This window comes from Martes martes, assembly GCF_963455335.1.
Source record: "Martes martes genome assembly, chromosome: 10".
NCBI classification, from domain to species: Eukaryota; Metazoa; Chordata; class Mammalia; order Carnivora; family Mustelidae; genus Martes; species Martes martes.
Genome location: NC_137898.1, coordinates 59,082,359 through 59,088,358, shown reverse-complemented (window position 1 = coordinate 59,088,358; position 6,000 = coordinate 59,082,359).

Here is a 6,000-nt window from a genome sequence, read left to right as displayed (position 1 = left end):
CACCCCTCAAACAGATATTTGTGCACCTGTGTTCATAGCAGCAATATTCATAAAAGCCAAAAGATGGAAACAACTCAAGCGTCTATCAACAGATGAATGGATAAACAAATTGTGATCTATCCATACAATGGAATACTATTCAGCCTTAAAAAGGAATGAAGTTCTGACACCTGCTACAACATGGTTGAACCTTGATGACATTATGTGAAGTGAAATAAACCAGATAAAAAGGGGCAAATATAGGATGATTCCACTCACATGAAGCACAAGAATAGGCAAATTCATAGAGACAGAAAGTAGAATAACAAGGTACCAGGGACTGGGAGGGGAGGGAGAATGGGGAGTTATTGTTAGTTTGATGGGTACAGAGTTTCCATTTGGGATGATGGAAAATTTCTGGAAATATATAGTTTTGATTGTTGTACAGCATCATGAATGTACTTAATGCCACCAAATTGTACACCTGACAATGGTTAAAAGGGTACATTTTTGTTCTATATTTTACCAAAAAACAAACCATATCCAAGCTACTCTTCTTTGCCTAGAGCAAAAATTTGGTAGCCTCACTTCAATTCAAAGGTCCTCTCTGCCCAAAGGTGTGATTTTTAGAAGGGGTCAGAGCAGCCTGTGCCCTTGGTTCCATTAGCTGTACTTGGGCGCAGATACTCTTTTCTTACTCTGTGACTAGGAGATGAGATGGGATGAGATATGTGGGAGCACCAAGCTAGCACCCTGCACAAAGGGACAATTCCTTCTGCTTCATCCTGCCTATATACTGTCTTAACTGGAGGGCTTCTAGGGGTTACAGAGTCCATTTTTTATTGTATAGATGCGAAAACTGAAGCTCACAGAGGAGGCAGGACCTGCCCAAAGTCATACACTTTCCTGACTCACTGCTCAGTGCTCTTTCCCTTGGGCTGGGGTTCTGAGAATAGACCACCTTGGGATTGGAAGTGCTTCCCATTACTCTGGGAAGTAATGACTTATGACCTCTGAGCTCTGAAGCCTCTTTAGCCGGGCCTGGGTGGGGATCAAGCTACTGAAGGTTAGGATGGTCCCACAGCCAGGTGAAGAGACAGCCACTCCCACCCATGTCTGGTGGCGATGGTCCACCTACTCCAAGCATTTCCCTTGGCCTCCTGTACCCTCCTATCTGACAGTGCTCCACCCACTTCTCTAGCTTGTGTCCCCAGGAGACCCCTCAGGTAAACGGTGACAAGACAGAATAAATCCATGGCTCAGGACTGCAGGGTGCCTGATTCATTTACCTAGTCCTCAAATTGTCAAGGGCCTGCCAAGTCTCTGGTGAACACTGGTTTAGAGGGGATGCCTGCCTGGGATCCAGGTCAGGGGGCCTACAGTCACGTCCTCCTACTTCAGCTGTTCTAAGAGGCCTAAAATTTTCTTGCCAAGGGACACAGCTTCAGGCCTTTCCCCAGCAAGGCAGAGAGATTTAATAGATCCCCACTCCCAGCCCTGGGGGGGCAAACAGCAAGTTTATACCAGAACTACTCTGATGAAAAAGGCCTGAGGGCCAGAGTTAACCTGTAGCACAGCTCCTGACAGAGCAGAGCCCAGTATTAGAGCTGATTTCCAAAAAGTTCTGTTCAATGAAAAAGCTCTTAGCTGTAAGAGAATGTCATCTCCATGATGTTTGAATTACTACAGGAAGAAGAGAGTCTGGAAGGAGAGATGGACAGAAAATATTTACAGTGGATCAGCAACAGCGACAGAGGTTAATACAGAGCATGGGGTGAGGGATGAAGAGCCTGATCCTGCCTGGGGTGAGGGGTCTGGGAGGGCTTCCTGACAGAGCGGACTCCTAATTTTAAATCCAGGCAATCTATGGGACTTGGGCAGGTCCAAGGGGTAGGAGATAGAGAAAGGTGGTCAGGTCAGAGAAAGTAAGTCCAGCACTGCCTGGGGGCCCCTGCGCCTTGAGGCCCCAGGGTGAGCCAGTTAAGGGGGTGGGTAGACCAGAGGGTGGCTCAGGTCCCTCAATGGAGGGATGGTGGGGTAGGATGGAATATGGCCTGTTGGGAAGCCTCAAGGAGAACCCCGCCCCAGTGAGAGCTATGCTCCATGACCTTGTAGGAGTCCAGGATGTGGATCCCACCACTCTGGGAGGAGACTCCAGGCTTTTAGGTTGTGTCTTAGCTGACAGTATGACTGGTTTTCAGAGCTCTCTTTGGCCTGGTGGCCTTCTTCCTGATGACCTCCAAACCCCCTTGGGTGGCATCCTTTATTTTTGCCTGATAACCTGCCTTCCTGGAGGCTCCACTTCTGGGCCTGTGTCTTTTCCTAGCAGCCCAGGGCTGCATTGGGCAGGGTACGGTATACGGTTGGGTGGGGAGTAGGGGCTGAGGGATGGGTGGAGATAAGAAGGTAGCTCATCACAATTTGGAATCTTGTTTCTCGAGAGCCAGAAGAGGTCACGTAGATTGTCTAACCCAATTAACCATTTTACAAGTGAAGAAACTTAGACCCACACCTTGACCCAGGTAAGGAGTTGTCCAAGGCTGTTCGGTGAGCTGGATAAAGAGACAAAATTAGAACCCAGGACTTCTGACCCCAACTGAGAGCGTTCTTTCTTCATCCAGGATCTTGCAGGAAAGAAATAAGCACTTTAGGGGTGCCTGGGTGGCCTCAGTTGGTTAAGCGTCTGCCTTTGGCTCATGTCATGATCCCAGGGTCCTGGGATCCAGTTCTGCCCCCTCTCTATCTCTCTGTCTCTCATGGATAAATAAATAAAATCTTAAAAAAAAAAAAAGAAGCATTTTTGTAGAGTAGTGAGTCTCCGACTTGATAGATTAGCTTGACACACTGCACTGAAATTAAATGTGGAAAGCCAGACAGCCCTGACACTTACAGCTGCTGCTTTTATTAGATGCTCTGCATTTCCACTAAGCTAGAATATTCCCATATTAATTTGTTTAGATTATCATTAAAGTGAAGGCACTGCATTTAAAAGTTTAGGTGGAATATTTGTAGCCACTAGCGACTAAGGCTGGAAACCCACAAGAAACTGAGGAGCCTGGTTTGAGGAACTGCTGGGCTGGAAGGACAGATGGTCTTATGGAAGGGGTGAGAACAGGCCAGGTCTAAGTTGTGGAGTCAGTTGTGACAGGGCACACTGTGGGGCTGGACTCCTGTCCTCTGTCACCCCACACCTTGGCCCTTGGCCTGTGACAGGGTTTGGGAGTGTCTTTCCCGTGGTTTTGACCATGTGGAAATGTGCAGGTTCCAGACAGAGGTCAGAGTCCTTCCTGAGGCCTTCCTGAGGGATCCTGAGTTGGACATGCCCCTTTCTGGGCCTTGGATCTTCATCTATAATACAATGGAGTGGACTTGCCATGAGGGACTGATGGGGATGGGATGGGGGAGAGGGGGTGGGAGCAACCATTTGTTAGAGCTGCCCCTGTAAACTGGACAGATTTTCTGGGAGTTGATTGGTCCAGAGCTGAAAAGAACATCTACTAACTCTAATTCTGAGACATCATTTTCCAGAAATAATGCAAGAGGAAATGTATGGCTCTAGAAAAGACTGATAATCATCCTTTAGTTGCAACCCAGAGCTTGCCCCCTAGCTTGCAGGTTACATTTTTGTCCATAGATAATCATCTGGTCCTGGTGGCAGCCCTGGGAAACCAACAGGCCTCCTCCAAGCTCCCCCAGGCCCATGTGTCCCCCTCTGCCAACGTGATCTCATGCTGTTATTACTATCTGTGCCCTGTTCTTCCCCACCTCCGCCCCGCCTAGGAATCTGGGCACAGAGCTTCCAGGTTGCTTGCTCTCTTTCCATATCCTTTGGGCCAAACAGCTCACCTGGACCAGAGACAGCACTCAAAGGGCTAGCTGAAGGAATTGAAGTAGACTTAATGCTGCAGACAGACATCCTTCCCCTGAGGCTCTGTAACCCCCCTGCACCTGACTACCCATCAGGAAGTAGATCAGTGATCAATGGCAAGTCAGGGACACCAGAGCTTGAACAGTAGGCCTGAACACTGGCCTCCAGGGACAGGGAAGGCCGGTGGGCCTTGATGAAGTAAGAACCAGCACAAAGGCCACCTTTTTTGGTTCACCCTCTACTGGCCTCCCAGCTTCTTTGGCTCAGCAACGCCCAGGATTCCGGGCATGTCTGCCTCTGGCCTTCTAAAAATACTCCGGCTGCCCAACGCCTCCCAGATGTCTGAGAGCTGAGTCTGTGATTTCTCTGCTGGTAATGGGTCAAGCAGCTCAAGCCACTTCCTCTGCTCCCACCACCCAGTCTACCTCCCAATCCCTGCAAGGCAGGCACCGGGAGAGGCCTGACTGCCTGAATGGAGAGATCTCAGGCACTGTTGATGACAGTCTCTTCTTGGAACAGACGGGAGAACTGAGGTCCAAGGACTTTCCCGGGACACTTGGACACGAATGTCCTCTCCACCTCACTCCCCAGCACTCTCTTTATGCCTGCTGTCAGCCCACTTCTCATATGCTGCCTGCAGTCTGTAAACCGGAGCTGACTTCCCCACTCCAGTTAAACTCCTGTAGGCCCCTGACAGCAGTGGTGGGGAGGAGCCTGTCATCTCTATGGTCTCTAGAAGAGTGTCTAATCCAGAGCATACATAAGTCGATGTAAATTGGATTAATGATGCAGCCAGGGCCGTGCACAGAGACTTGGGCTGAGGGACAGAGCTGGGGTTCTCGTCCAGGGCCAGCCACTGTGATACTTTGTGTCCTCATCAATTGCTTTGGTTGGTCCTCAGTTTCATGGTGGACAAATGAGATCAGGTCCAAGGACTGAGCCAGCTCTGCTGTTCTGAAGCCATGACCTGATGGCCTGTTGGGAATTCCTATCCCCTCCTTTGCTCCACTGTGTGTGGGAAAGATGGCATGTCCTGCTGCTTCCACCCAGCTCCGGGCTCTCAGCTTCTGCTCCTCCCTCCGTGTCTCTGAATATCCCACCTCTGGTCCCATTCTCCTAGGCCCAGCCCTTCCAGCAGAGCCACCCTCTGACTGCTGCCAGGTGTCCAGGGGTAAACATACCCCACAACTCCCCCTCCCCCGCCACCTACTAACCATATGATCTTGGGCGAGACATTGACATTTTTCAGGGCCTCATTTTTATCACCTTTACACTGGAGAAAATAAGACCTACCTTAGAGAAATGTCAGGAGGGTCAAAGGAGATTCCCTATCTCAGATTTCGGGTCATAAATCCCTTTCCACAGAAAGTCTTCCCTGACCTCCCAGAATAGCTCGGGTGACTTTGCTAGCTCTCCAGTTCTGTCCTCACCCCAACACCACCTGTCCACACTGTGTGGTCATTGTCTCTCTCTGCTGGGGGCTCCTTGAGGACAGGAGTACCAGGGCCCAGCAGAGCATCTTCACAGATGAAGTGCAGGATAAGTTGGTTGAGCAACAAAGTGAGTAAATAAGGGGAAAAAGCAAAAGGTTGTGCAGAAGCCAGGGAGTCTGATCTAGGAGGGGCCTGCTCAGTGGCAGGCTCTGGTGGTAGGAATAGAGAGCTCCTTGGAGCCCTCCCCTTCCTTCTCTGGTGAGTTTATCCTTCAAGATCCTGGGAAATCTTCTCCTTCCTGGAGAAACCTGGTCACTGTCTCGCCTGGGCACATGACCCACTCTTTACGTGTCTGTTTCCAGCCTCAGGTGGTGAGTTCCCTGAAGATGAGACCCTGTTGGATCCTTATATAGCAAACCCTGGAGCCCAGAAAAGATCATGGAGAAAGAAAAATGGCTGGAGAAATGATTTCTGAGTTGGACTTCAGGTTGAACTGCCTGATCTTTTATGCCCCTCCTAGCCTTCGGGATGATATAAGTTACCAAAATGAGAGAAGCAGAGGGACAAGCTATTGTCCTCCTTCTAAAAGCACCCTCCAAGCACATGGGATTAAGTGTGAGCTAGGGAGAAGGACTGATAAAGAGCAGTGAAAATGTATTCCCAAGCCCTGTCTTTGTCCCTAGGCTTCTCTCTCTGTTGAGGAAAGCCCACAGAAACCAG